General features: G+C 34.2%; 1 protein-coding gene across 1 annotated transcript in view; it reads left to right on the top strand.

Moving 5' to 3' along the window:
• Positions 1–5127: 5127 nt before the first annotated feature.
• The window catches only part of LOC139812753 (uncharacterized), a 128598-nt gene continuing 111723 nt past the window's right edge, over positions 5128–22002 (top strand). Inside the window, exon 1 of the mRNA XM_071777832.1 lies at positions 5128–5335. The gene's annotated coding sequence lies outside the window, so the exon portion shown is untranslated. The remainder of the gene's footprint in view (positions 5336–22002) is intronic.

The following is a 22002-nucleotide window of genomic DNA, read 5'->3' as shown; positions in this document are numbered from 1 at the left end:
TTCCGAGTTAAACGTATTATAAAAAGTTTAAGTCCAAAGTCTAGCACAGTATTTATATAAAGATTACCGCGTTATTATTCACGCGGCGAAATTCCACAGACAGGTAGGCAACGACACGAGCAGTAATGTCGAAACAGACAGACTGTCTAATGGCGTAGGTGTGGGCCGATCTTGCCATGGCACTGTGTGTATTATTATTAAACTCCCTGCTTATTATCGATGCGGAATCAATTTTAATTTCGCGCAGGTTCATCGCCTGTGGTGCCGGCCGGTCGCGAAGGCCTCGCCCTGAGATTACATGGCAAAACAATCAAGCTTCCCAGCGCTACCTCGCACACGTGCTTTTCCTGCGCGTTTATTCAATCCGAACAACGTATGTAGTACGCATAAGCACGGTTGTGATCGTTACTCGCATCTCTCATTACCGAAAATAAAAAATAATTCGACTCACCGGCTACGACGCGCAGCAGCGGAGTTGCAGCGCGACGCTTTCATCCGTAAAATAAAGATACATCTCGATTATAGTAGCGTCCAAGATAAATATCTGAAAAAGTAATAATACACACGCGTTTTTTTATTCGATTGTCAAAATAGATATTTAGGAAAACGATTAGATATATATTGTCCGAAAGAATTATTTTCTCAAATATAAATTTTTATATAAAATTTTATAAGTAAAAATCTTTTTCTCGAATTCTTATGCAAATCATTTAAACAAAACAAATGAAGATGATTAATTCCGTAAGTGTAACATAAAAACTCGATTATGTACTTATACTCACCGGCAGGAATGTCCAATTCGTAGTTCGCAATTTACAATTCGCGATTTGTAGTAGTGAAATTCGTCGTTCGTCATCAGTACCGGATCTTTCACGTTGTTCATTTTATATGGTGTAGCTCTATACGCGAATCAACTGATTCTTTAATATTTGCGACATCGCGACTTTTTATTTCGTCGAAAATTCGCTGCGCCTAAAAAATTGGCGAAATTAATAAATGTCCATATTATTCGCAAATCTCACGCATATGGCGAATCGCATGTAATCTAACATTTTGGCATAATATAACTATAACTATACTTTCTTGTATTGTACTTTCTATATATTGAATATGGTAATTATGCAGTAATAGGTAAGTTTATAAAAAGTTATAAACAAAAAAAGTTTGAAAAATACAGCAGCTATTACTGCATAATTACCTTTAATTTTATTTGCCTTATAAATTTTAAATAACTGATATACTTCGCATAAATCCATTGTCTAAAATGAATGAAACAGAACAGACTATTGCTATATATACATATACATATATACAATATTTAATCTTGGAATTGTTTGTCGTTATTTGAGAAGAATTTATTGTGTACGCGAAAATGCACTTGTATTCATATGCCTGTAATTCATAATAGAGTTCGTCAACGTTTGTCATTTATTATTATGTTTTGCTGTCTTTCTATATTTCGGAATACTAATTGCAAAGTATATCAGTTATTTAAAATTTATAAGGCAAGTAAAAATAAATCATATAAAATAAAAAATAATATTATAAACTATATATATAGAAAAATAATATTGAAATGAGAACATGAAATATTTTAATAATTTTATTTAGCCAATATTATTTTCAAGTCTAATATACATAATTAAATTTTCAATTGTTTAGATTAACATTATTTAAATAAATATTAAGAGACAAAGAAAGAATAAAGAAGCAAATTAATATTACAAAAAGTGAATAAAAAATTAATATTTTTATTTAAAACTTTATTTTTTATAAAAAATAAAAATTACAAGATATTTATGCGCTTAGTGTCTATGCAGAATAAAAATTAATAATTATCTGTAGAAGAAAAAAGTTTTTGAATTAATTTACAACTTTCCAAGTTAGTTTTATAACTTTCTTATTATATCTTTCCAAGTATTATTCCAAGTTTAAATATTATTATACAAATTATAATTGCTAAGAGATTTTTATAAAGTATTAATTTTATTGTAATTTTTTGTTTAGCAAAATAATATAACGTAAGATCCATTTTCACGAATTTTTTTAAAATATGAAAGATCTTGGAATAATATATTTTTAATATATTATTATATTAAAAATAATTTTGATGGTATGTAAACGATGTTAATAACTCATGGATATTTGTATCGATATCCAGATTTATGAATGCAGATTTATGTAAATTAATCTCGTGAACATGAAAAATTTATGTGAACAGCAATATTATACGGAAGGTTTATTATTTCTTTTGGTTCTCACACTATTTATTCTGAGTCTCGCTTTTGAGATGCGTATCGCGTTATTGATTATGAATGCGAGTCTCTTAAATTTCTTCACCTGGAAATATTTATTAAAAATTATTTCAGAATATTTATATATTATTTTGATGTGTATATTTTGTATAATTTATTTATTCGAGGCTGAATAAGCTTTACTCTGTAACGTTAGATTATTATTTATACGTCATACAAGTTGATTTGCGGCTTACTATATAGTTTCTACTTCTGAATAAATAGCTTAAAGTTTACTTTAATGCGTGCACATTGCAGCACGTGTTGCGCACAGACGTTTCCTGACCATTGCGCTAAATCACGAGTAATGTGGTCGTCGTGACTTACCCAGGAAACATTACAGAAGCGTTCTATGTACTAAAACGTAGTTTGTTGCATTGTCACATATAGCAGCGAATCTCAGAATGCAGGTCATTTATTTGAGCAAATTTGATTTCTATCTTATGCGATGCAACTTTCCTAATATTTATTTGTTTAAAGTCTCGCCTTCTTGAGGGTTTTGAAAATGAGCGAGCTTGAGAGAGAAGAAAGATAAATAGGGAGAAAAAGAGACAGAGTGACAGAGAAAGAGAGAGATGGAGAAGGGAGAGCTTCTCTGCGTGCGAACTTCCTGCATCGCGCGCCGTCGTTGGCATAATAATTTTCTCATATTCATATTCATAAGTACTGCATGCATATTCACAATAAATTTCCCAGTGGAATCGCCGTACTGGAAAGTGTAAATTATTTCGTGGCAAATTGAAAGCTGTCTGCTTGGATGTTCCGTACCGGGTGCGACATAGTCGGAACTCACGGTTGTTCTCATCACACAAAACTGTTCAAGTTAGTCTGATGAGAAATTGTCAATTCCAGCTTTTCGTATACGGCTGGACTTCGTTGCAGGTGACATGAAAGTGCTAGGTGCTAGGTGCGAGAACGCGAATTAAAGTTAAACGAATTGTCTGGCTACAATAAAGCTTAATTTTATGTGATTTATAGCGGTGAGAGAAAAGAGAAAATATGAAATCGACAAATAAGGTAGGATGTATGTCGAATGCTGCAATAATTTTAAATATTGAAATGTAGAGATGAATATGCCAGATGTAATTGCTTGCAAAGAACCGTATATAATTTTTCAATTTTCGCTAAAAATGAGGAAAAAGGTTTCGAGATTATTCAATTTCGAGATTAACGAGCTTTCAATATTTGTTTTGCGTCGCGCACATTCGTTCTATTTCGAAAACGAATGACGCGATAAATTTCGTTACACGCCGGGCGATATGAATCTTCCGGAAATCTCTGCTGCTGTGATATACGTATCGCCGAATCTTGCCAACATAGCACTAAAGCAGATCCTTTTGTGAGGGACTGTTCGCATTAAAGGCCCGTAACGTATCAGGCGACTTTCTCTAAATAACTCGATTTTTCGTTCGAGTAACGTGTAAGATATGGACAGGTCTGTCGAAAGATCGACTTTATTTTAAGTAAGAGAATCAATTTAGTCTACGTGTTGCATTAAAGTAAGGACTAATTTATTAGTATGTGTAAATGTGTGCTTTTTAATACAAAATATTAAATTGACGATAATATTAATTTTTTTATTTTTACAATTATTTCTAATTTATAAATACATTGTTAAAAATATATAATTTTATTTAATTTTTATATAAATAACAATATACGTTAAATTAAAATTTATAACTCAAATTATATTTCTCAACTGCTTTTGCATAGGTATTATATTGTTGATGTCAATTCCAATACTTGACTCTCCCTCTTTTTTTCTTCCTTTTATTTGCCATTGCAACTCGACTGATATATATAAACCGATTTTGAAAGAGATTCACGGTTGCAAAACACGTACAATATTGCTGTCGGAAACTCGCGTTTTTGATCGGAATTGCAAGTAGTTTCACGATAGGTCCCCTGGATTCAATAAATCGGGCCTCTTCCCATCTACGACGATCGACGCTCGGACGCGCACCGTTCGTTTTTCTCCCTCGCTCGTCTCGCCTCGCCGATCGTACTGTCGTCGTTTGTCTTTGTCGTTTCCGCTGACCAGGCCACCACCACTTACTCGTTCGCCCCTTCGTCGAAGCTAACTCCCTCTCTCTTTCTTCCCGAGTCGGGTGAACTCGGTCGGCGAATCGAGTCCAGCATCCGTTTCTTGCTGTGGGGTTGCCAGAGGGTGCGAAATTTTCCAAGACAGTATGCGTGTACGCGAGAGAGACGAAGTAACGCAATAGGGAGAGAGAAGGTAGATCGAAGAGAGATCTGGGTGGTGGAGGGTGAAATAACGAGGATTGTCGAGAGAAGGGGCGAGTGCGACGCGCTCCAGAATCGCGGGTGAGAAAGGTGGGGGATGAATGAGATGATTGAGACACGGTGGAGCGAGAGAACAGGAGATACCGCTTTGTTGTAGAGGGAGGAAGCAATAGAGGAGAAAGGACTATCTACACATTGGAGAAAGGATACATTAGTCCGGAATGCAAAAGAGAGGAACGTGCGGAAACGCGGGGGAAAGAGGGAGTCGGATCGACACCGGAGCGACGAGGATAATCGGGGGGTGCGGACGAAGAGCAATACGGGATGGAAAATATGGGAGCGACTGGGTGGGAAAGCGTCGGATGAACGGAGCGAGTTGGATGAACGAGGAGCGCGCTTCGACCAGCGCGAGGAGGACGAAAAGCTCTAAGAAGTTAAGGGAGAATTCGCGACTGAACGAGAAAGAGAGAGAAAGAAAACGAGAGAGAGAGAGAGAGAGAATTTGTTGGATAAAAGAGAGCGTGCGCTTTCTCGCGAAGGGTGAGAGGGTGAGAGGGAGCTGGCACCGCACAGCTACACCCACGGCGACGGTCGGACCTCAGTCGTCCGCGCACTCTCGAATGGTGAGGACGGTTGTGCTCGGTGGTGAAAAGTTATCTCGTTCTCGCCACTGCGAGCACCGTGTGGTGCAAGGCACGTCATACATCGCCCGCTTCAGCTGACGCCCGATCTGTGCGACGTTTCCCGCCGACGTCACAGCTTGTGCGGGCATTCGACCCTTGGGTGATCGACAAAGGGTGAGTAGGCATCCAGCCGGAAATCCCAAAAGGGATCAGTCGAGACGTCGTTCTTTCGAGATTTCGTTCGTTCGCGTTCAACGGTCAAAAGTTTGATCGAATGGCCTCGATTTTCGTATAGTTGATTGAAAGCTCTTCGGAAAGCTAATTATAAGCTAGTTAATTAACAGTAATGATATCGGCAAATTCTTGATAGCGAAGCAGTCATCCGGGACTTTGCCCTGGATAACTTAAGCGAAGAGAAGGTAAACAGAGATTTTAGAACGGAATAGAAAGTATATCTATATACACATGTATTTAATATCTATATATTTTATGTTATTTCAGAACTAATCGAACTTCTTTATATGATTACATTAATTAGTTCGAAAAGAACTTTGCGTTAATACATCATAAACGATAACGCGACATAGGAAAAGCGTCGTGGCTTTAAATTTTTTATACAATTATCTCTTAAAGTAAAAGAGTCACATTATATATTTATTGATAGACACAATTGTCTCGAGAAACCGTATTGAATTTAGAAGCGCAGTGTTTCAAAGCTCATGAATGTCATGAACCAATCAATGCTGAGGCTCGACAATGAAACAGAGGCATTTATTGGCGAATGGATTTCTCTGTCGTCGAGAGGAATTAAGTATAAATTGTGATTCATTATTTGCTCGTTAAATTTGACAATCAGGAAGCTTGTCCGATAAATTACTAAGCGCCAACGAAACACTTGAAATGGACAAATTTATTGGGAAATAGGTTAGACTTCACGATAGAGAGTAATTGTCGCTTCATTAAGGACTTGTTATGTTTTAATAGATTGTTAAAATAGCGCGATTGAACAATCGAAGAAATTAGCGTGATGTAATTTTTGTTAAACACAATCGAGTCAGTTAATCGAGTTTATTAAAGCTCATCGATTGGATATCGATTCGACTAATTAGCATGAATGGCACATTTCTGTCGATCTTGAAATCGACAAGTTTCAAGTTTGTCTTTATGCTCGTTTATATATTGAATTATTTTCTAAAATAATAGTCAATTTTATATTTGGTAATGCAGATAGTTTTTTTATTTTTAATGAATACATAAAGGATATGTATAGCAATTGATAAACAACCATTTATATAACTGTATCTTATAAACTTTTCTATGTTATAAACTTATATAAGTCTATTTTATGTATGTTTTTTACGAGGTAAAAGACATATGTAAAATTTTTGTTGAATGCATAAAAATATGTATAACTGCCTTTCATAGTTCCTTGTAAACTTATGACAAAAATATAATACATTTAACAAAAAATTTCTTTGTTAAAAAGTTAATAGCTTCTAGCTTATGCCTTTCAAAATTGACACAGAGATTGCGAGAACTGCCGCCGGTGAAGTATTTTGCACTTGTCTGGAAATGAAGTTGCAATGAACGTCGCCACATTTCCAAGCGGTGCCGTCGGTGTGCGGCACGTTCGAAGAGCTCGCATGAAATAGATCCTGAAATGTGTTTGCCTTGCTCACGGAAGCAGAAAGCGAGGTTAAGGAGACGGTGTGCCTTTTTTCTCTCTTTCTCCCACGATTTCCTCGCTGTAACCTATTCGCAGTAATCGATACCCGATCGCCAAAATGTAACTTATCTTGCGTTCGATTGTTCGCAAATGGAAGTGAAGTTATTTTAATTTAAAATTTGCCAGGGCTAATTTCTAAACTATTATATATATAGCGAGGGAACAGATTTTTTTTTAAACAAATAGATAAATTATTATCTACAACGGACACAGTTTTAAGATTTTCTGCATTGCAGAATTGCGCGTATTACATGCAAAATATTTTAATAATTTAGTTAACGCGGTGCAATACATAATTTATGACACTTTTCTGCGTTATATTTTCCGATATTTCCTTTATAAAAGTTTAAAAATTGCGAGTTGCGGCAGCGTATCGCCAATGTCTCGCAGTAATATCGGTGCATCATTTCCGTTAACTCCAGCTCAATACAGCTTTTTTATATCGATATGCGTTGTATCGCGCTGCAACGTTGGAGTCATTCCAAGGGGACATCGGTCTCTCTGGGTACGGACCTCTCCATTACGGTAAAATGGGAATAATAGGGGCATGCGGGCGTTGCGAATAATTTACTGCGCGCCTGTTTATCCGTTGTTGCAAATTGGATACGCGTTCGCCAGGAATAGTACACAGGTTGTCTGTTGACGTGTCGTCACCGCGAGATTTCGTATCTCGTCGATACGCGCCAAAAGCCCGAGCAAATGTATTGGCGCAAAAACGAAGTTGTCTTTGTCATTTAATAGTAACGAACGACGTTCTTCATACAACTCGTACACTTCGTCCCAATTTGGGTCAATTAGCAATCTCGAAATGTATGCTTTTTAATTCAGTTTCCAAATTCGAAAGTGCGTTTATCTTATAATGGGATTTTATTCGCATTATTCCCGGTTGACTTGTTAAAGACCCAATTTTTCCTCATTTTACATCGCTCACTGTAGGATATAGCAAAAATAGTCGTTGCCCGAGAGACCCCCAGTTTTCTTTTCATCATAAAACTGTTGTATACCTACAATACCCCATATACAAAACCTACACTTCATAGATATGTATATCCCTTTCTTTTTTTTAAGCGAAGGTTGCGAAAGTGTGACGCGCTTGAGCTAAATCTCGAAGTAATGACGCATATTTGATGATCATTACAGCGTTTTATTCGCGCTATTAAGCTGATCAAGTTATTAAGAATCTATTCTTGTATTACACGTAGTTACCTATAGCATGAAAACAAGTTATGATTAAAAATTTGATTCAATTTCTTTCTATCGCAAAAGTATTGTTTAGCTAAATCTTGGTTTCCGTTAGATTCACATACCTTTCTTCTTTCTCTTCTAAGTATTGCGAACAAATGTGATAGAAATCGAGACAAAAACGTCGTAATGAGCACGTAGACTCTCAATTCGAGCCAATTGTTGTGACATTCCGCTTTATTTCCACGCTTAAAAAGAACTCGGCCTTACATTTCTCGGCGATGGGAGATCGATATACGCGTTTCTTACTCGTGTAATCGAGTCTGTTCCCTGTGTAAGTTCTTTTGTAACTCGAAATGAAAGAGTTAACGAGTTTTATGAGAGTAACACTTCTCTCGAGTTGCCGCTTCTATCGACGGATAGGAAATGCCGTGATTTGTGAAACCGATTATTATCTCGGTCTTTGAGATTTATCTTGACATCTGTAAACTATAGATCGTAATGATGTTTGCCGAGATAAAAGAAGGAGAGAGATAGAGATAGAGAGAAAAAGAGAGAGAGAGAGAGAGAGAGAGAGAGAGAGAGAGAGAGAGAGAGAGAGAGAGAGAGAGAGAGAGAGAGAGAGAGAGGGAGAGATGGAGAGAGACGGAGGCGGAAGAGCGCGTGCAATTTCCTTTCAAATACGCATCGCAAAGCGAAGTTACGGCGTGAGTTTCTCGCGGAGACAGCTCGCAACTTCCGTCGTCGCGGTTAACTATCTTTCGTCATTACTAGTTTCTAAGGAATGATGGCTTTCATACGCTCTATATTCGTACTCCGTTCCGGTTTATATTTGCTTTGCGAAATGTCTGACGTCTTATGAGCTATGTTTCGAAACAGTTTTCAAAGTGTTTCTTCATTAACAGAAACTTTTTCAACATTAATTTGCAATAAATTAGTTAATTTGGTAATTTGTTTGCAGGATAGTTTGTTATTTTACATTTATAAGATTACATAATGTTTATAAAGAGAGAGAGAGCTATAGAGTTTAGTAAAAATTTAAATAATATTAACTTTTTCATGATAGTTACGTACCTACTTTTGTGTGTTTTTATACGTGATCGATTTAAAATGTTAAAATAGTTTGAGTATAAAATGAACCGCGCATTAATATTTTGCTCTAATCAAATATTGAATATACATTATGCAAAATTTGCGGGTTTCGCAAAACTATCACGTAAATATTATATTATACGCGAAGCGATGCAAATCGATTCACCGCAGATACAAACACTCGTTGTTTTGGATGATTATAATTTGCATAAGTATTTACACAAATAGTTTCTGAACCCATATTAACCACATAAACTGCGTATTATACCGCTATGAGGCGAATGTACACGTATGCACAAGATTAGATTACATTGCTTAATTATAACTTCTATATTATACAAGAAAAGTTTTGTGATCGAAGAATCTCGTAAAGAAAAAGTTTTATTGTTTTCTATATTGTTAAATAGTCGATTAAAGAATCGCTGTTCTATATTGTTACTCGATTCTCTGATGTTATCTAAAAACAGGTTAGCCTCGCACTGCGTTGCGGCGAGCAATCCTTTGTCTTCACAAATGTGCAGGATGAGTATTATTATTCTTCTAAGCCGCAACCATTTGTTCGAAGTCGAGGAAATGCATTTTCTCATTCTTTATACCTGCAGATGCGCCTGAAGTGGATGTATATAACGAAATCCGCAGCTCAAAATCCTATCTCTCATATCACTGTAGTTGCGAGATGTGATGAAATGGAAAAGAAATTATTACCGTCTAAACTCTTATACCTTTATAAACCAGATAGGCAACATTTTTTTTATGTGTTAGAAATACGTAATATTATTAACGCGTAGATATCAGATGTTGACGTCACAGTTGTTGAAAAGAAATTCGTATTACTTCGAAGGTTTCGTGTAGTTCATCCTAAATGTGCCCAAGTTACACTCCGCTGCAATTTCGTTTCGCGCAACGTGCGCAGTTTGCTTAATGAAGTATTCGCACGGGGCACGAATCATGGATAATCTCGATTTCGCTGTCGAAAACGTAACTTGAGATATGAACGTTATACGGATATTATGGATTCTCTCTTCTCCATGCAAAACCTTGTATATCGACGTACGGAAATTCGATTATCCTTTGTTTACTGAAATGATTAACGAGATGCAATCTAGCGTGTGCGCATATAGATTTGCATTTACATTACTCGATACAATAAGAAGATCCGGAATGACTGAGCATTAGAGCGATTCGTACAGAGATACAGCTGCAGATTATTAGGACGATAGAACAATGTAGATTATTTGTCGAAATTACTAACGTACGGCTCATACGAGACTCGAATGTTGATGAGAAACTCGGCTATCGTCTATGCAGGAATAGTTGGTGAACTATTTCCCAGCCTGACGGTTTCCATGACGTAATTCGAACCTGGTTGAAACTGATGCTTAAGTAGAGGTGGTGACAAATGAGCGATTGATCGCCCCTAGGATCCATCACATACTAGATAATCATCCTTATCGCTAATGACCAAACATGAGATCAAAACGGAAGTTTAAATTTGCACGAACAGCGAATATGAAATGAAAATTTTATATGTTGCCGACGATTGGACGCCACGTAATTAATTTCGCTTATCGTAAACGCGCTGCGCATTTAATGTTCATTTGGTGCAATTATTAAAATTTATTAATATATTATTACGTAAAATAATTTTCAGAAAACCTGGCACGTGAATATAACGTAATTAAAAATACGAGATGAAATATTCTCATGTATTGCGAAAAATTTTACCGTAATTTAATTTGCATTTTCAAAGAAAAATACACAGATAAAAAAGAATTTACACTCTTCGTATTTTTTAAAATAATTGACACAAAGAAACTACATGCTGCTACAATTATGTCGTTTGTGTAATATATTAGTATAAATGTAAATAATATATATATTGATCTGGTTTTACAAATATCTTTTGTTGTGTAAAATTATTTTAAACAATTAAAATACGAAGTGTCCTATTTTTTATATCTACTACATATATTGATAATTTTAGTAAGAAATCATAATTACATTAAAAAATTGAAACAATATTTAGATACCTACTGTTGCGGCAACATGGAATAACGCTGTAGATTATGAGTGTCTTTATTTGTTTAAAATAATAAGGCATTTTATTGTTAATGATTGATAGAAAATAGTACTTTACTTATTTTTTTACTTATTTATTAAAGAAAATATAAATGCTAATAATTTTAATGAAAAAACACGATTTTGTTAACGAGTAAAATGAAATGTGATATTTAGGATAATCGCAGAAATAACGTGCGGAATGTTGATGTAGAATATCGTTCTTCCAGCTCCATCAACTCATTGCGGAGTTACGGAGTAAAAGCGCAAGCACCTATAACTACTATTATAAATTGTTTTCGCTTCTGAACTTCTGGGAACGAGCCACGTTAATGGTAACGTCCTACATTGCTCTTCTTCGTTACAATAAACTCAGTTAATAATATCCACTTGAAAAATCCATTTAAAGACCTCTAACGTGCGCTCTGATTTTCCGCGTATTTATATCAGCTTTCTTTTTTCGAATTTTCCGAGGACATTCGTTGAATATCATTATCTGCTTGCTATTCATATTTTACATACCATGAAATTCGACGTGCTTGCAGAAAGAATATTTTTGCTGAACTTATTATCTTGTCGTATTATAAAATTACATATTTCTCTTGCTTATTTTATAAATCAATTTTACCGTTATATATAATTAAGTAAAAAGTAATATTTAATACGTTTTTAAATTAATTAAAATATAAAATATGTTTTGGTTCTTTTTTAACGTACAAGAAATTTGTTAAAACCGATCTCTAAAATATTTTAATTTATGTTAATTTAATAAAGCAAGATATTCTGTTTATAAGATTAAAGCAAATTAAAAGGATAAACTTTAATACAATAATACTAATTAAATAATTAAGTAAATTGATAGAAATAACAAACAAATAATCAGTTAACACAATTTGTTAAAGCTATACTTATTACTTATCATACTTATAAATTTAAATATAACTTAAGATCTAATTTAAATGTGTAATTATTTAATATATCTAAATGTAATTTAAAGTATATTCGAGATTATCTTCTAACAAAAATTCTAAGTTTTATCTTGACGCGCTTGGATGTATTAAAGATAACTATGTGAAATTTTTAAAAAGAGATTTGCATTGTCTACTGGGGTCGTTATAACGTAAGTCACTTTGTCAATGTTTAACTATATGCCGCATAGAAGTCAGTTCTAAATATTTATGCATCATTCCCGTGCCCCTGCATTATGCATGGACGTTGTATCTCCCATATATGTATAAGCACATATACACATTGCGTTCACTAGCGGAAGACTCAGAATAATGAGACGGGAGGAGGATGAGCCTATATTAGATAATTTTCATGTCAAACGTCTGCCGTGTGTACAACGTCAAAGCATCGTGCTATAGACCTGTCTCCTGAAGATAAGGCGAATATTGCGTTGTTAATAGTTAAGTGAATAAAACATTTTGCCTGCGCAAAATGATCTGCGTCAGATCTCGGTTGCTAGTTGCTATATTGAAAGATCTCTAGAATACAGAGATAGAAAGATTATTATTCTGTTGAAATACGATAAAGTTGGAATTTTTGTTAGAAGGCAATTTTGCACATTTCTTAAATTAAATAATTGTACTTCTAAATTATATTCTTAAGTATTATATTTAAGCTATAAATTATTGTAAATATATCGTTGCAACTCTATAGATAGGATATATTTCCATGATAAATTAATAATTTTACATTTTGCAAGTTTGCATTTTAATGAGTTTTTTTTATAAGAAAGTCTGTTTAGACTTGGCTACGTATTTGTAGATCGCGATCATAAGCGGCGCGGCGTCTGCTCGTGACGCGCACGAAAATGGGTACGATAGCCTGCAAATTGCTTCTTCCACTTTAAATCGGTGGTGGTCTATCATAGTGGTGGTTTACCGTGGTGGCGGTTGTTGTTATCGAATCACTTCCGTGATTTTGATTTTATTCTGCAGGCCATGTTCGAGAGGGTTTCGACAGAAATTTGTTACTTTGATGAAAGCAAAGTTTTGTTTGATTAATCACATGAAAGCTCTTTTATGTTTTAAGTAAATACTTTTATTATTTTCTATTAATAACCCTTCGTCCCACTAGGTGGGTCGTTTTCGTCCGGGCGAAAATCAAATGTAGTTGTAACTTTTGCAAACGCGTAGAAATGGCGCCACTGCGCATCCGTAAAAAAAGTTATGCTCCCCGAGAACCCGCCTACCGAGTTTCAAGGCGCCAGACCCCCTCCAGCCGTCACAGGAGACACGTAATTCTTGAAAAAACGAGGTTGGCGGCGAACACTTAAGCACTTCATTTCAAAATAATTGCATGCAATATTTTTTTTATGAAAGGTACGTTTTTCCCCTTCAATTTCTTTTTTTATTCATTTCGATATCTTTATTTCTCTTAAAGTTATGATTTTTTGAGTAAAAGATGATTTTACAAGTTGTAGTTGTAGTTGCTCCATTTCTTAAATAAAAAATATGTGAAAAAATTAAATTGCTTATAATTTTATGATTGATACTTCAAATTGAAGGTTTGAATTACCTCCATGAATTTTTTCAGATTTTTTGTAACACTTTAACACTTAAAAAAAAAGACAAGACGAAAACGACCCACCTATGCGGCGTAAAGGTGCCAAAAAAACGTATGCGGACGAAGGGATAAGTATACCGTTTTAATAAAATCCTTGATATATTTGTATCTTTTTATCGTTTGTACGTTCGTAATAGTTCGCGTACAAATGTGTTTAGCTAAAAATCGTATTTATTTCTTTAAAGCGTAATTATAACAATATATTATAACAATATTCTGAAAGTGTCCTATTTGAGATGTTTTATCTGTGAATTTTCACGTCCGATCTATATTAATGCAACAGCTAGCGGCGAGACTTTCACCGACAGTCAAATAACGAAGTGCGAATTTTATATTCTTTGCGAGGCAAAGCGAAATGTCATTCTTCCTCTCTCGCGATGTTTTCCCGTGGAAATCTGTATTTGCATAACATAAATTTACGGCTTGCTTTAAAAGGGTATCGCGAAAAGAGGGCGGACAACATACCGGCGGACAGTCAGCAAGAGATTCAGCACGGTAAATCTTTGGATACGGTTTCTCGTCCTCCTTCGCTTTTTACGTTTCCTACATTGCTTTGCATTCATTTCTTATATCGAGGTTCTTTTTTACGGAACGTGCATTTCTCGCTGGCGAGTACTTGAATCTCGTTCGAGTGCTCTGTCATTTGCATGACGTTGCATTCGTATAGCTCTTCAACGCGCGCTTCGACTTTTACCTAGTGAATAATAATTAAGCTTGAGCATTTACGCAGCCGCTTTTTTCACTTTATTGTTGTTAATCATAATGAAACTATCGTCAATTACTTAAGAGGTTATAGGAGTGTAGCAAACGGAAAAATACTTTTAACACCATTAAAGATACTTTTTAATTTATTGAAAGCAATACCTTGAGTTAAGTAACATTTTGTTATTTTTAACTACTGTGTGTGTTGAAATTTATTATTTTAATACAAAACAATATTATTTGAACTTTGTTAGTTCAGTTTATTTAAATTATTTTGTTTCACATTGTTACATTATGTTTACATTGTTTTACTTAAATTAACGAGTATGAGCGATGGCGACCTATAGAAATGGTTAAAAATAACTCAAAATGGGTACAATTTACATACTATAATATACATGAGTATAATAACATTACGAATCTAACAGTGCAGTATGTAGATTTATTTACTCTCATAACTTAATTAGACGATGTAATTTAACGTTTATCTTTAATTAATGTTTTTTAATTAGCAAAATATTTTATTTTTTTGCACACGTTCTACTTTACGAATATAATTTGCATGTAACACAATTATTATTATAATAATGATTTTCTACATTATTAATTTTAGAAAAATTCGACTCGCACATTAATTATATTGCAATTATCGTAGTTTTATTGCAGTTTAATCAATGATGCATCACGCTTTAGCTTTCTTGCACAGAGTGATCGGTAACTGTCACTCATCGAAAGTGTTAGTAATTTTTTTAAAGTGAATAAACATGTCGTTTCTGTTTTACGAAGCCGAGATAGATGAATGGGGCGAACAATGAAAAATAATAGAATAAAGTAAGTTTATCTTTTTAATGAAAGTGGTCTCGAGAGTGAGCGCGCAACTCGAAAGGGTTTATTGGAGGAAATTTGAGCTGGCAGCCTAATGGACTGTCATTAATAGGATATTTCCGCTAACCTCTGCCATTATATGGATAGATAATTACATATACGAAGCACATCCCCACATTTATATATGGAATATTCCGGACTAATAAATCTACATCTAAATAGAACAACAGAGTGTAATTTTATGTTTGTAGATAATTTAAATCTTTTTTAAAATAATATATATATATATTATTATCTTTAATAGTTGCGTTTTATTACTATTCTTAATCGTTTTAATTGATTAGGTGCCTTAGATTTTGGTTTCAAGAAAGTATTTCTTTAAATATTAAATATTATTATTATTTAATATTATTATTAATATTATTTGAATATAAAAAATGTATTAAATTAAATTTTCCAAAGTGCGCTCAGCGTTGTTTAATCAATGACGTTAAGTCCGTCCGACAAGTTGACGCGGGTGTTGTTATCCGAATGCATCGATACAACTGTACTTGTGTATATATACGTATACATTATCTATTTTCATATTTTCACCTACACGCGCGATGGATTTTTTCCGCTTGTCGGGCGAGTTAACGGGCAGCGCAACGAGAAGGCGTATGTAACCGCGAGCATCGGAAAGCTTTTTAAAGCGAATAATGCGCAGGCTAGAAATTATACGAGCTCGACTAATGGCGCCGCAACAGCCGGTATTAAATCATGATGCCAGAGGCTGCTCTATGATGCCAGATTATCGATGAAGTTCATGGTATATGCCGCTACTAAAAAGTGCATGAAGTTATTATGAAGCGCAGATTTCACAGAGCTGCGCGAAATAAAACGTGTTTAATCGAACATCATTAATGAGTAAAATTTATTTATGATTTATTTATTTACTTCTTAATTTGGTTTAATTGTACTAGAAAACTAAAATATTATTACATAAATATTTCTTTATTACCTAATTATAAATAGTAATAAAAAATAGAAATTTAAATTTGTATCAAGTTTCCATGTTACAATAAAATATTACATGTACAAATCAACAAAAATTAATAGATAAAATTATGAATAAACTAAAAGTGCAGTGGAACATCGAGCTTTATTTATTATAAACAAGAGTTGCTGATGTGTTTTAGGAAATATGCAGTTGCTCTTCTAATTTTTGCATGAGCATCACTATATTTATCCGTAGTGGAGTTTATTGTTGTTTTACTATCCCTGAAACGCAAAAGGTTAATCCGTGTAACTCGAACAATGCGCTTCTCGCACACGTGTCCACCGCGTTTACGTCGTTAGCGACTGCTTAGAACAGACCGGAACTTCACCATCCGCTACAGTTTGCGGGCAATTTCATTCCCTGTCGTGGAAAATTTATGCAAATCGCCAGACGGAGTCGAGCGGGTATAATGAGTTCGCGCGATATCATCCGATTTTGGATGGCGCGGGGAAAATGCAGTTACCGACTCTCCGAAGGGCGTAGGTGAAGATAGATCACAACGGATGAAAAGCTTTCGTTACTGCAGCCGCCAATAAAAGCGCTTCTCGAAGCTTGCGAATATTGATAATAATAATATAAGAATAATGAACGTGCACGTACGTAAAATCTATAATATTCGAAATCTCCGAGATGAAGAACATCATGTTCTTCCGCAACGGGGTAAACAGATTATATAATGAATTAATTGCCATGTATCCTTTTATTTAAATTAGACAAAATTTACACATAAAAAACTAACTGCTGTTACTAGAAATAATTGATTAAAATTCGATGCAATTAAAAATTTTATTACCTACTTAAAAAATAGAATTTTATTTATGTAAGTATATAGAAAAGATTATTAAAATGCGCCACTTGGTTAATCAGCGAATTATTAACTAATTTTTCGGAATATGTAGATGGCAATCGTAATATAGATAGATATACTTACCAGTCTTTGCAACTTTGCTATGTCGAAGTTCGTATCAAGAATAGCTACATACAATATATATTTTCCAGCGTATCTATTATTGCTTGAGGTATTAATTTTGTAGCTCGCATTCGCTGATGAAATTTGCAATTAAAGCATCGTAATTAAACCGCCGCCACCGTAATCTTGAAGGCGGGTGAAAGATAAGAATTTTCCTTCTATTCTATTCGCATTAGACAGATGAGATAATTAACGCAATTTTCAGAAAAATTACAAGGAATAAAGAAAAGCCAAGTTAGTCATTTTCGAGGGAAACGAAACAGAAATACGATTTTAAAGTTTCATTTATGCTCAACAAAGATTAAAGCATTTATTTTGAATAACAAGACTTATGTAGCTTGTTTTAGGATAGAAAATAATTTCGATTAATTAGTGTTTGAAGTTTGTGTTAAATGACATTTTAAAAAAGAAAAAGCTTGCGAGCGTGAGCGTTAATAAATTGTGTTGTAATCAACATGCGGATGACAGTATAAAGCGCTTTGTTATGTCGCGAGCACAAATAATTCCTGCCGATACGAATTTTCAAAACATTTTGGGATGAGTGTGTGCAAAACGCGATCAAAAAGCTGTCGCACAATATATAACGAGGTATTTATCGACAGGCTCTATTCACAGCGCGCATGTCTGCATTATTCCAATAAATACTGCACTGTATTATTTCAATAATTATCTTGGACTTCATTTAATCATTTATATACAGAACTGCTAATAAATTTATTGTAGCAAATATTTAATGAAGAAGGAAACAAATCGCGAGATTATCACGGATGGCGTTACGTGTATCATCGTAAATACATTAACGCAAGTTAAATCGGAACGTAATAATCTGGTAATTTAACAATTTTTGATTCATTTTCGATATATTACCAGCCTACATGTAATACATATATAATATCTACTAATTAGCAGCGGTTAATAAAATATTTAAAATTATGTTGAAAGGTAACAAGGTTTATATCTAAATTTTTAGTTTCCAGAGAGAGAGAGAAAGAGAGAGAGAGAGAGAGAGAGAGAGAGAGAGAGAGAGAGAGAGAGAGAGAGAGAGAGAGAGAGAGAGAGAGAGAGTGAAGAGGAGTTTAAAGTTATGTGAGAAAGATCTCTCCAGATAGATTTTTCATACGAAATGAGGTTTACTTTGCGAATAATACTTAACAAATGTTTATTCAATTTAACGAATTTTTTAATAAACTTTTCTCTCTCTCTCTCTCTCTCTTTCTTTTTTTGATACTTTTTAATTCGCTCTAGAACAAATATATGCTTTCTAGGCGAGATGACTTAAAAGTACGCACTTCAGGTGCGTTTTCTGCAACTTCCGTTAAGCTCAAAGAAACGCTCGTTTACCTCTTTTATCGCGGAATGCCCGAGAATGCAAAGTACCGGCGTCGTTTTCATCCTATTTTTCCCTCTTCACACTTTTTTCGTTAAAAAAAAAAAACACCGCGGACTGGGTCACGCCGCACTTGTTCGCGACCGGTAGGAAATAGTTAAAGCCGGCCAGACACGGGCCTCTCTCGTCGCCACGATCATTGTGGCCACATCCAAGTTGAAGTACACAAAGTTCTCTCACAAAAGACGGCTTATTATCTCGTTCAACTTTGTAAAAGTCTTTTAATGGAAGCGAAATCGAACAGCCGTAATATTAATATTTAAATAATTCTATAATTATAATAAAAATTAAATAAATGATATAGGTAACTAAAACAAAAAGAATTTGAAATTTTTATTTGTAATTTTTCTGTTTCTAAATTAGAAGATTATAATAACAAATTAGACAATTTAAGGAAATATGTATCTCATGTATTTAACTATATACGAACAAGAAACTAGAAATATTACGCTATTATGGTCTTATATTACTTTGGCTCGCCTCATTCCATTATGTCAAAAAAGTAGAATAATATTCAAGCTTATTCAAGGTCCGTTTCTTTCAAGATTGTTTTTTATTTTTTTGATATCTATCTGATGGGTGGGCTCTTTGGGCAATTATTTATACGGGACATTGAGAGCTTAATAGCAAGACTCGTTGTTATTCTTGCTACGAAGAGTTCGAGGAGATTGAGAGAGACCTTTCTGAAATTGGGGCACACTTGTCCCAAGTTTTATTCGGATTAAGCTTATTGTTATTATTTTTTTTTAGAAAATTGGGGACGCGCGCAAGATCGAGCAGTGTCATTACGATGGCGACGATACTCGCAGCTGCACGTGACGGAAGTCTGATTAAACCGGAAATTTTTCTACGTTATTTCTATAGAAAAGATATGAAAACTGGGTCAGATAAGTAGCGATAGGTGTGGGATTATGTAGGATTTGAGAATCGATGTGATGGTTTCTCTTAATCGAAGATTCTCTAACTATTCGTGTTATGTGATCGGGATAAGCTTAAGTTGTGAATAGAATCCTTTGTAGGAAAAGTTTAATTTAGAGAGAGAGAGAGAAAGAGAGAGAGAGAGAGAGAGAGAGAGAGAGAGAGGGGGGGGAGAGAGAAAGAGAGATTATTATGTTTAAAATTATCGGATTTTAATTTGCAACATGTTTAATTACATTTACACACTTATTAGAAATAGAGATATTTATATATATTTTAATGTTTTTAAAATATGAGATGTTTATACATTATTAAAATTTTATCTTGGATCAACACGATATATGGAAATGTATAACATTTTCAATCTCGATATATTTGATGTTAAATTGGTCATGTTTATTAATAATTCCGATAAAGCTCGACAGATAAAATATTATTTATTTGCATTTATATAAAAAATAAAACAAAAATAAAAGTTATGTTTATCGTACTTATCATATATATTATATAAGAGGTGCATTCGCGTGCATTAACTCGAAAAATCAATAACTGTTATGGGTTTTGTTGAATAAAAATGCCAGTAACGTCGGTTACTTTTTTTTCATAAAATGAATTAAACTTTTTCAAGCTATATGTTGTGGAAAAGTTTTCAATATATTGAATAATTTGCATTATACAATAAGCAGTGAAAATCTGTACTTATATCTATTAGATCAATGCAAAACATTATTTGGTGTCAAAATTGTTAATATAATTTTAGTAACAAATAAACGTGTAGGTATATTGGTTATTATCTATGATAGATTAGAACTCAGTTATTTTAATGTAACTATTAAATAACAAAATTTCCATGTATCGATTTTAGAATCGAGTATTGTTTCATAGCTCTATTATCCGTATAATGTTAATGAAAGAACTTTTAGATTATTTACTTAGATATTATACCTCATGGCCGCTATCATTAATTTCAAAGAAAAATGAGGTTAATTCTTGTCGCACAACTTTTAATTGGAACGTTGTCTAGGTATATTTTCTCGGGACATAAATCACTAATAATGTTAGGAAAACATTTTAACTTCAGATGACGTACATAATTAATTAATAGCGAAAAATAACTTGCAACAAGTGATACCTACTAGTTGAAGGTTTGTTAAAAACAATTTTCAAATACCTAATCTAAAAAATAAATATAATTTAAAAAATATATCGAAGATACTTCTTTTGTAGGGATCTTTTGTTTTACGTAAAAATTTTTTTTAATGTATGGCATTTTTAAACATTTAAACACCGTAGGAAAAACATTAGTGGGTTGAAAAATATGTTTAAAAAATCGAAGCAATGTACCGTGACGTCTTTATTATATGCATAATCGCTGTGTATGTAACAGATTACTTGGCACGTGAATAATGGTATTAAAATAATCCCTTAATTTTTAGGAAAACCCCGGGTACAATTGAACAGCTTATGTGTGAAATGAAACCAGAGGGAAGATTTATAATACTTAGATCCTGCGCCATTTTCTGTCCTTCCACATACTTTTCCGCCTTTCTTCCGTCTCATTCATATACCCTTTCTTTGCGTAAAATTACTTAGACACATTTCCCAGTGTATTTTCGATCCTAGTGCTTTAAAACGTAATCCCTATTTAAGCGGATTAACTCACACCGCTGAGAATTAATTATAGATTTAAATACTCGGGCGCGTGTAAAGAATTAAAGGATTTCTATACGCTTGATTTCATAAGGGGAGAGTCTTGAGAATCTTAATAAAATGGATGTGTATTTTATGCCAATTTGCATTTACGTCTTAAGTTTGCAATATCTTCTTTCCGTTTCATTTTGAGAAGGGGGAATGGAAGTTCCGTTTCTTCCTCATGCGACGTAAAATATTGACATCCTTCACCTAAGGTTAAGCGATACTGATCGTCAACAGTGTACCACGTCGTCGTTGATCGATCGCTTTAATCCTCCGAGTCGTCGTTGAAGGGATTAAATCAAGGCGCGACTAATTACACGAGGGGAAATGCCAAATATTGTCAGCGACTTGCATATTGTTTGGCGATGTATACCGATATTAAATTCTTCTAACAGCCGTTTCCGTCTACGCGCGAATTCCCTGGATTATTTACATTCCCGTTGAGTCCTGCTGCCATGGTTTCGCCGTTTATTCCCTTACCGGACGGAATACTCGGTCCTGCAGTTTCGTGAGGGATTCTTCGGAATTTCGAAAGACTCAAGGGCGATCTCCCCCACACTTTGGTATCCCGATTGCACCAAAGAATTCCGGCAAAGCGCGGGGGAATAATTTAAGACTAGGAAATATAGTTCAACATGGTACAAACTAATCATATTTTTATAGAATTACAAATAAT

This window comes from Temnothorax longispinosus, chromosome 5 (assembly GCF_030848805.1).
Source record: "Temnothorax longispinosus isolate EJ_2023e chromosome 5, Tlon_JGU_v1, whole genome shotgun sequence".
Classification (NCBI taxonomy): Eukaryota; Metazoa; Arthropoda; class Insecta; order Hymenoptera; family Formicidae; genus Temnothorax; species Temnothorax longispinosus.
This window is presented reverse-complemented; position numbering and strand designations above follow the sequence as displayed.